The 9,662-nt window shown below is 37.0% G+C and overlaps 1 long non-coding RNA gene across 17 annotated transcripts; it reads left to right on the plus strand.

The window, feature by feature from the left end:
- Positions 1 to 3,753: 3,753 nt before the first annotated feature.
- Positions 3,754 to 7,714, plus strand: LOC143880283 (uncharacterized). 17 transcript variants are annotated; one of them, XR_013251708.1, is made up of 8 exons: positions 3,754 to 4,084; positions 4,179 to 4,244; positions 4,632 to 4,806; positions 5,804 to 5,910; positions 6,023 to 6,396; positions 6,551 to 6,653; positions 6,762 to 6,823; positions 7,438 to 7,714. It is a non-coding gene; the product is annotated as an uncharacterized LOC143880283 (long non-coding RNA). The 17 variants fall into 17 exon arrangements; XR_013251729.1 differs by having other exon boundaries at positions 3,755 to 4,084; positions 7,473 to 7,714; XR_013251682.1 differs by having other exon boundaries at positions 6,551 to 6,823.
- The last annotated feature ends 1,948 nt before the right edge of the window (positions 7,715 to 9,662 follow it).

Here is a 9,662-nt window from a genome sequence, read left to right on the forward strand (position 1 = left end):
CTTGAAAGGAGTCTTGCCTATAGTATCATAATGGAGCCTGTAAAACAAAATACATAATCAGAGCTTGCACTTTTATCAAGTTACTAAGGTTAAAATGATAAAGATCAAATACACTTACATGTATCTTCTTAATTTTCCTCTTCTCACCTTCGATTTTACCCTTCTCACCTTTCACTTTGTTTTTAATCTTCTCACCTTTCACTTGGATTTTTCCCTTCTCACCTCTCATTTTCATTTTCGCCTTCACACATTTCAGTTTGATTTCTCCCTTCTCACCTTTCACTTTCATTTTCCCCTTCTCACCTTTGATTTTCAACTCCACCTTCTTTAAACCCATTGCGGGCTTCTTATTAGACTTTTGAGTCCTAGTCCCCTTTACCAGTTAATATAATCAGAAAGTAAAAGAACATTCTATTGACTAACAATCTAAAACGACAACAAAAAGAGCACACTTACACGCGTCTTCATTACAGACTTTGCCATTTCCCCAATCCAACTATATATATTATCACTGTGACAAAACAAACAGAACATAATTAATTGTAAGCTCATGTTTCTTAAAATAGGGGTCAGAACTCCAAAATGTGATTCTCAAGTGCAGAAAAGAGACTAAAAAAATTAGTATTTGAACAAGGATCCAAAAGGGGGATTGGCAACAATCTGGAAGTGACTTATTGACCCTCAGAAAGAAGGTTTTCAACTCTCTATGAAAAGAGTCATCAACAATCTGGAGAGGGGTTACCAACATTACTAGGGGGGTGATCAAGTCTCTCATGGAGGGGTATCAAGTATCACCCAGACTGTTATCACAGTGTTCATAACACTCTGAATGGGGATTCAAATACAACACTCTACATGGGGTTATCACAGCTACCTAGAGGGGATTACCATCACTGTAAGTGTGGCTTATCAACTACCTAGAGGGTTCTCAACACTGAAAATGTGGGATTATCAATCTCAAAAGGGGGTTCTCAACACTGGAAATGTGTGGCTTATCAACTACCTAGAGGGTTCTGAACACTGAAAATGGGAGATTATCAATCTCAAAAGGGGGTTCTTGACACTGAAAATGGTGGATTATCAACTACTTAGAGGGGATTATCAACACTAGAAATGGGGGATTATCAACTACCTATAGGGGGTTATCAACACTAGAAATGGGGAATTATCAATCTCAGAAGGGGGTTCTCAACACCGGAAATGGGGGATTATCAAATACATAAAGAGGGTTCTCAACACTCGAAATTGAGGATTATCAACTACCTAGAGGAGGTTATCAATACTGGAAATGGGAGATTATCAGTCTCAAAAGGGGGTTCTCAACACTAGAAATAGGGGATTATCAACTACCCAGATGGGTTATCTTTATCAACACCGGAAATGGGGATTATCAATCTACCTAGAGGAGGTTCTCAACACTGGAAATGAGGGATTATCAATCTCAAAAGGGAGTTCTTAACACTAGAAATGTGAGATTATCAATCTACCAAGATGGGGGTTTCAACACTGGAAATGGGGGATTATCAATCTCAAAAGAGGGTTCCCAACGCTGGAAATGGGAGATTATCAATCTCAAAAAGGAAGTTCTCAACACTGGAAATGGGGGATTATGAATATGAACTTCCTAGAGGGGGTTCTCAACACTGGAAATGGGAGATTATCAATCTTAAGAGGGGGTTGTCAACAGTGAAAAGGGGGTTTTCAACAATGGAAGTGGGAGATTATCAATCTCAAAAGGGTCAACACTGGAAATGGGGGATTATACCTAGAGGGAGTTCTCAACACTGGAAATGAGGGATTATACCTAGAGGGGGTTCTCAACACTGGAAATGGGAGATTATCAATCTCAAAAGGGGGTTCTTCATAGTGAAAATGAAACAGTAGATGTCAATGATTTCACATCAAAGGCAACTTAATAGGGGAAAAAATAAAAAATGAAACCCTAGATGTAAGGGCTTCCCAACAGTGAAAATGAAACCATAAATTTCAAGGGTAACTTAATAGAAGGAAAATAAAAGAAAAAAAATGAAAAAATGAAACCCTAGATGTAAAGGCTTATCAACAGTGAAAATGAAACAAAAGATCTCAAAGATAACTTAATAGAAGGAAAATAAAAGTAAAAAAAAAAAAAACGAAAACATGACACCCTACCATACCTTAGATGATGGGGAACACGCAGGAAAAAATTACGACGACGCTGCAAAACGGTCGACGCCGGAGAAGAGAGGTTTAGATTAGCGCAGGAAACCGCCCCACGCTAGAGAAAATGGGTTCAGATTCACACCGGACACCACCTCACGCCGAAGAAGATGGGTTGCAGGTGGTTAAAAATGAAAAGGGGAAAGTGAAAGTGAAAAAGAAAAGCTTCTCTAGAGTTAAAAACGAAGGAAAGTTAAAAAGATGGGTTTTTTTACCCTGAGGGGTATTTAGGTAAAAAGCCATGTCAGGAAAAGGTGTTTTGACCTCCGTAAACAAGGTTTCAAAATGGTGTAGCTCATCCACAATTTTGTCATTTTCGTGTCACCAATTGACAATTTTTCCTTAAATGTACAGTATATGTTTTGAAAATGGCAATAGTAGTGGGCATTAAATTAAGTATGGAAGAAAAGTTGAGGATTTGTTGACTTTTGGTTTAAGTGTCTTGCAAATGCAAATGACAAAAATGCCCTAAGCTGTGTGACACAAGTGGAATTAGAGCTGTGGATACATTAAGAGATAAAGGCAAAAAGGGTGGAAGAAAATAACTCATCATTTTGCCTTTATATATATATATATATATATATATATATATATATATATATATATATAGAGAGAGAGAGAGAGAGAGAGAAAACGGTTCCTACACATATGTGTAGAGAGTTCTCTACACACTAGCTTAAAATACAATGGGGGGCCACATTGTTTGGGTGATCCAAGCCATCCATTTTAAAGGCTCTCACATAGATAGGGTGTCTACAAAAAATCAGATCCATAGGATCATCCCAACCCTACGATTTGTGGAGGTAAAATGGATGTCTTTAAACCTTCACAAATTAGTCCATTTTTTGCCTCCACAATTCGAACGATTAGGATGATCCTATGGATCTGATTTTTTGTGGACACCCTATCTATGTAAGGGCCTTAAAAATGAATGGTTTGGATCACCCAAATAATGTGGCCCCCACTGTATTTTAAGCTAGTGTGTAGATAACTTATCTACACATATGTGTAGGAACCGTTTTCTCATATATATATATATATATAGAGAAAACATTTCCTACACACTTGTGTAGGTAAGTTACCTACACACTAGCTTAAAATACAGTGGGGGCCCACATTGTTTGGGTGATCCAAACCATTCATTTGAATGGTTCTCACAGAGATAGGGTGTCCACAAAAAATCAGATCCATAGTATCATCCCAACCCTACGATTTGTGGAGGTAAAATGGACGTGTATAAACCTTCACAAATTAGTCCATTTTTTGCCTCCATAGTTTGAATGGTTGGGATGATCCTATGGATCTAATTTTTTGTGGACACCCTATCTATGTGAGGAGCATTCAAATGAATGGTTTGGATCACCCAAACAATGTGGGCCCCCACTATATTTTAAGCTAGTGTGTAGGTAACTTACCTACACAAGTGTGTAGGAAATGTTCTCTCATATATATATATATATATATAGTTGTTAGATTATAATACAGCAGCAAGATGGGGTTTCACTGTGCACGCCCACGTGGACAGTCCCCATCCTGCATTTGATCCAAAGTGGCATCTTCTTTTTATTTAACGCAAAAAACTGAACACCAAATCTCCTATTTTTCACACATTAAAATCAGACTGTTATTATGGATTGTTTCCTAAAATAACGGGATTAGGATATGGATTGTTTCCTACAATATTAAATTTCCAGATCTCTCACATTAGAATCACTAACAAACCTCCTATTGTTGGCCCATTCTTTACCAATAATCACTCCCAAATCTATCTATTAACCGGAATTCCAAACGCCATCTCCCTCCTTAGCAAATGCTTTAAATTCATGTATTTCCTGACGAAAATGGAAGGGGAAGGGAAGATGAACGCTTCCTTCTAAGTTCTGATGTAAGTCTCTCTCTCTCTCTCTATGTTCCTGTTTATTTTTATTTTTTTTAACGGAACCCTCTCTCTCTAAATCCCTGATTCTTCTTCTTTTTAGACCAGAGGCCTCAGTCACAAAGTTCAGGAGTCATGCAGTGGCCGTGTCTCCTTTGTTGCATGCAAGGTAAATTTTTTATTCTTCAATTATGTTTTGATATTCTTTTTTGGGCGTCTTTTGATTTTTTGCCCCTTCCTTTAGCAACCCCTTCTTCTTGGATTGGATATTTTTTTTATTCTTCAATTTGGTATCAATGATGAGGCCGGGCTGCCAGGCTTATGATTATCCAATTGAGACTCTCTGCGGCTGTTTTACAATGGTTGTGGTTTCGAAATTTCATCTAATTACCATTCTTCAATCTTTGATTTCTTTGTGTGAATTTTCTTTTTTGGGCTTATTTTGATTCTTTTTCCTTCCAATAGCAACCCGGGCTATCGAGAAGGAAAAATAATATTGCCATTACATTTGTTATAGTGTTCGTTGTTTTAGCTCATGATTTTGTTTCTGGTGCAGAGATTAATGGAAAAGCCAAAAGATGGTGACCCAAAACGTTGAAAAAGCATGTTCATGATTTATGGTGACGCATTAAAAGTGACCCCAACCGATGGGAATGATAATGAGGATTATCAAAACGTGCCAAAGAAGATGGAATGAGGTGTTCTCATCCTTCAAAATGCATTGGTATCAGGTATGAGAAAAAATCTTTTGGTTTTCCTTGCATGTTACGTGTGCACAAAAGTGCTTGATAAAATGCCCTTCAGAATGACACTATTTTTGGCTCCCCTGGAAATGCCCTTAGGAATGACACTTTTTTTAAACTCCCCTGTGCTCTCCATTTAGACATTCCAAGGTTGTTGAGGCATCTGAACAGACCCTCATGGGTTTGTTTGGATGAATTTTTTTTCGCTTATGCAAAAAGAATGCTTCTTAAATTTACATAATCTGTGTTTATGCATCTTAAATTTATATATTTAATAAATCATTGTATGGCAGATTTAATCCCACTACCACGTTCTGTAGTAGTTTTGGGTGTTCTGAGATGTTCCTTTATTACATCTGAGCAAAAGGGTGCTGTGGTTTTGGGTTTGGATCGGTGTTCTGAGATGTTCCTTTATTGCATTTAAGCAAAAGGGCGATGTGTTTTTGGGTTTGGGTCCTGTATTTATCTTCTTCAAACATCATAATGTACTGCTACTCTCACATTTGGAATCAAGATATCATTTTTTCCTTCAATTTTTTATTTGCTAGAAGTTTACATTCATAGGCCCACCACCAATTTGGGTGTTCTGAGAATTGTCAAACGCACACCACTAATTTAGTACTTTTGACTATATGGGCTGTATGTATGGCTTACTTGCTGAGGCCACCTTTCTAGCAACACTGGAGTTTCCCTGTTTTGCAAAGTTACACTTTCCTACTTCTAACTATGATTAATATTAAAAGGTACACTTTTAATATTGTTGGCACTAGGATATTTCATTTTATTGGAATTGTTTTCTCCCTTTTTTGCAAAAAAATTTGTTTTCTTGATGTATCTGTAGTTTGGTTCACTCCAATTTCATTTGTTAAGCTTCTTTGTATGTAGAATGGGTCGGATCAAGCTCATATCTTTCAGCGACATATATTGGTTGAGTGTGCGCTTCTCTTTTAATACCGTTTGCAGACTGTTTGCTCCTCTCTTGCAGATCCGTACTTAGACCCCATTCCTTAGCTAGCTTGAGTTTCAGTATATGGTTCTAAATAAAGAATACAAAATCATTCCTTCCTTTCCTGCAATTATTTGATCTTTTCGGTGGGTTTTAAGTAACAAATTTGATCATTTGGGTGTTTTTTTTTCACCGTTTCCTTTTGAAGCTTTTACATACTTTTCTTGCAACTAGGTACTCACATTAACTGTCGTGCAGATTTAATTGGATGAGCCTCATGTCACCTGTAGCAGAATGTACTGCAGGCATGTCTTGAGACCGTAAAATGAGTTGTACTCTTCTCTTCCCTTGCTATTGTTATGAACCATAGTTCTGATGTCTTTGCATTTATTTATTGTATAGCTTAACAATGTACACTACCAACAGTCCTGTTTCTTCATATTCTTGATCTTCTCTATCTAATTTGAATTTATGGGTTGTTTGATTGGAAGGTTAGGATCAACCTATGGAAATGATTTTTGGGGCACAACCTATTTAGGCTGTGGCCGATCTAATGGACAGTTTGGATCATCCTATGGTGCGGGCCATACCGTACTTTTTAATAAAGTGAGGAGTGCGATCATCAAAATACGGTAGTGAGGATATCATTTCCCTTTTACTTTTATTGTTATTATTTTTTTGAGGTTTGAATCAAAGTGAATCGGGGATAGATGTTGGGTTTTGACTATCCACAACAACCATGGCCATTGGATTGATAAAGATGATTTCTGGCACCCTTTTATACAGGAACAAAACTTGCCAGGCAACATGTTCACCCCAATTGCTCTAGTAAGATCCATGTCTTATGGATCCATGTTGTAGCTTACAAGTGGAAGGTTTGCAGGACAAGGTGAATCCTTAGCATTCTTTGTTTTTCTTCTTTCTTTGTTTTTTGTTTTGAAGCCAACCGTTTACATCCTGCTTTAATTGTAACTAAATGTGGACATTAATATTGCAGAAATATAGTTTAGAGTTTAGACATTGCAAAGGAAGAGAAATGCACCGCCTACGTGGCTTTGGGTTAGTCATTATTAATATTACAGAAATATAGTTTAGACATTGTAATTGAAGAGAAATGCACCACCTACGTGGCTTTGGGTTAAGAGTCATAGGGATAGTTCAGGCATTGTGATTAAATATGAATATAACCTCATATAATGATCTTTTTATTGGATTAGAGTCAGTATAGTCATGCATCATGATACCTGCACTCTTTTAATAGTGCAATGGTACTGTCGTCATACAAGGACATGTAGAACTACTGCACTCCCAAATATTTTTTTTTCATTGGAGCAGTAGAATTGATTTGGGATGGAAATTTATGTAAACAGTAGAGCCATGGATTTGAATATTGGATTTTAAAATCTTTATCTATACGATGTGCATCTCTGATTGTTTTCTTTTGGGTTTATTGTTTTTCATTTCAACGCTTGCATATGAATATGAAATTCTTTTTTCTTTTTACTTCAAAGTTAGTTGATTTGTTAATTTCTAGAACCCCATCGAGTGCATATCTGTTTCTCCATACAAATTGGTGTTTCTTCATGTGGGTTTCTTTTTGAATGTTTTGTTGATATTTCTATTCTTTTAGTGTTTGATCTTTGGCATTGTGACTAATAAAGACTTTTCTCTAGGTTTTGAATTTTACTTATTCTTCTTGAATTACTAGCCCAAACAGGCCTCGACATTTGGCTGCTGACATGTGACGAGATGGGAACTGCAATTAACATAGGGTATGAACCCTCCACATTGCAGAACACCCCTCTATTCTGAAGTAATCCTTCTCAAAATACTCAGCCCCTTGGTTGGCACATTATGCCATTGGATTTTGTACCGAATGCTAGATGAAAATTTGGTTGTATGCCATCGGATTTTGCGTTGAATGTTGGATGAATATTTTTTTTTGTGATTTGCATGTTTTATACATTTGTAAATGATATCTTTGTTGAAAGAAAATAAATAATACATAGAACAATTTCACTAAACTCATTTTTGCTACATAAGTTCAATTAGCACCTAAACATTTATCCTCACATTTTTTTGTAAGAATGCATCTATTTGTAAAGAGAATAGTGTTCCTGAGCTAGAGCTTATCTGAGCTTGAGCTTAGAAACAGGTGTGGGGCCACATTGTTGGGGGATCCAAAGCATTCATTTGGAAGCCCCTATCATAGATAGAGTGTCCACAAAAAATCAGCTCCCTTGGATCATCCTAACCCTTACATTTGTGGAGAGACAAATGGGCAGATTTGTGGAGAAACAGTATCCGTCCATTTCTCCCTCTACAAATGGAAGGTTAGGATTATCCTATAGACCTGATTTTTGGTACACTCCCTATCCATGATAGGGCCTTTTAAATGAATGCTTTGGATCCCCAAAAACATAGGCCCACATGAGTTTTTGACGCCCGAGCTCAGAAACACTATTCTCATTTTTAAAACTGTCTTTAAGCATATTTTTTAAACCAGCGCACGGGTGTCTTACTACTTGATGGGGTTTCACTATTCAGGCTGACGTGGCATAAGTTCGAATCCAGTCAATACGTAGAAGAGTCTCGTTACTTTGATTCGTTACTTTGATACGGGAAGCATAATACTCAGCGAAAAATCAGGAAAGATTTAGGGAAATGTTATCAGCACTGCTGTATTTTGATGAGGGCACTCCTCACTTTATTAAAAGTACAGTATGGCCCATAACATAGGATGTTCCAAACCGTCCATTAGATGGGCCACAACCTTAATAGCTTGTGTCCCAAAATTCATTTCCGTAGGTTGATCGTAACCCTCCGATCTGAATGTCAGAGGGTTGATCCTAACCCTCTAGATCGGGGAGTTAGGATCAATCTATGGAAATAATTTTGGGGGCACAACCTATTTAGACTGTTGCCCATCTAATGGAAGGCATCCTATGGTGAGGGCACACCGTACTTTTAATATAGTACGTACAGTAGTGCTGATAACATTTCCCAAGATTTATTTTCTTCCTAATTCGGTGGAGCAGATTAACAGAATAATCTCGACTTACTTTTTTTTGTTTGCCTTTTCGTACCTCTTTTTCTATTGCCAATCGAGAGCCTCCCTTCCTAAACTCTTTACTCCTACCATTCTGATCCCTGAAACTAGCATACAAGCTTTAAATTCCTTTCCAATGCACATTTTCTTTACAGAAGAAAATTCCATTTCCATTTGTAAAACATATGGGATAATTTTTTAAAACAGCATGTATTTGAATTTAAAAATGAAAGGCCTTAGTGCTTGAGTTCGTTCTTGTACCCTGGTGGATTTTGTAAAGATTGGGTTGGCTAAAACATTCAATACAATAAGAAACAATGAAGCATCGTCTTGACCATTATCATCGCCTTCTTACTCAATTATTTTCAGGGTTTACTTTCTCGACATTTTTTTAGCTGTTGGTTGTCTTTCGTATTGAGTCTCTCTCATTTATGTTTTTAACTCCCCAGTAATTCATTTTGCATGTAAGAAAGAAAACCATTTTTTTCAACCTAAAATTACTTTCTACCCATGCATCGCACGGTTGGTCCCACTAGTATAATGTCTAAAACAGTTAAAAGAAAACTTTACAAATAAGTTTTTAAATTACCAAGTTTCCCTCCGTTATATATAGAATATAAGCTACAAGATATTTAGTAGTCAAAGGAATTTTACATTTATAAGGTTTTTACTGACCCTGGAGACCACCCAATTTTACCCATCATATATACTACTTTCATTTTTAAGCTCTGGCTCTTATCGTTGCCTCCTGAAAGCACATATTTTCGCATGAACAATGTTCATGCATAGCACGCTTCCACAAGAAAACAGAGAGTAAGAAAAACTACACAATCTACGAAGCGGCTAACT

The sequence above is a fragment of the Tasmannia lanceolata genome, unplaced genomic scaffold (assembly GCF_043159265.1).
Source record: "Tasmannia lanceolata isolate RefF3 unplaced genomic scaffold, GAP_Taslan_0.1 ptg000002l, whole genome shotgun sequence".
NCBI classification, from domain to species: Eukaryota; Viridiplantae; Streptophyta; class Magnoliopsida; order Canellales; family Winteraceae; genus Tasmannia; species Tasmannia lanceolata.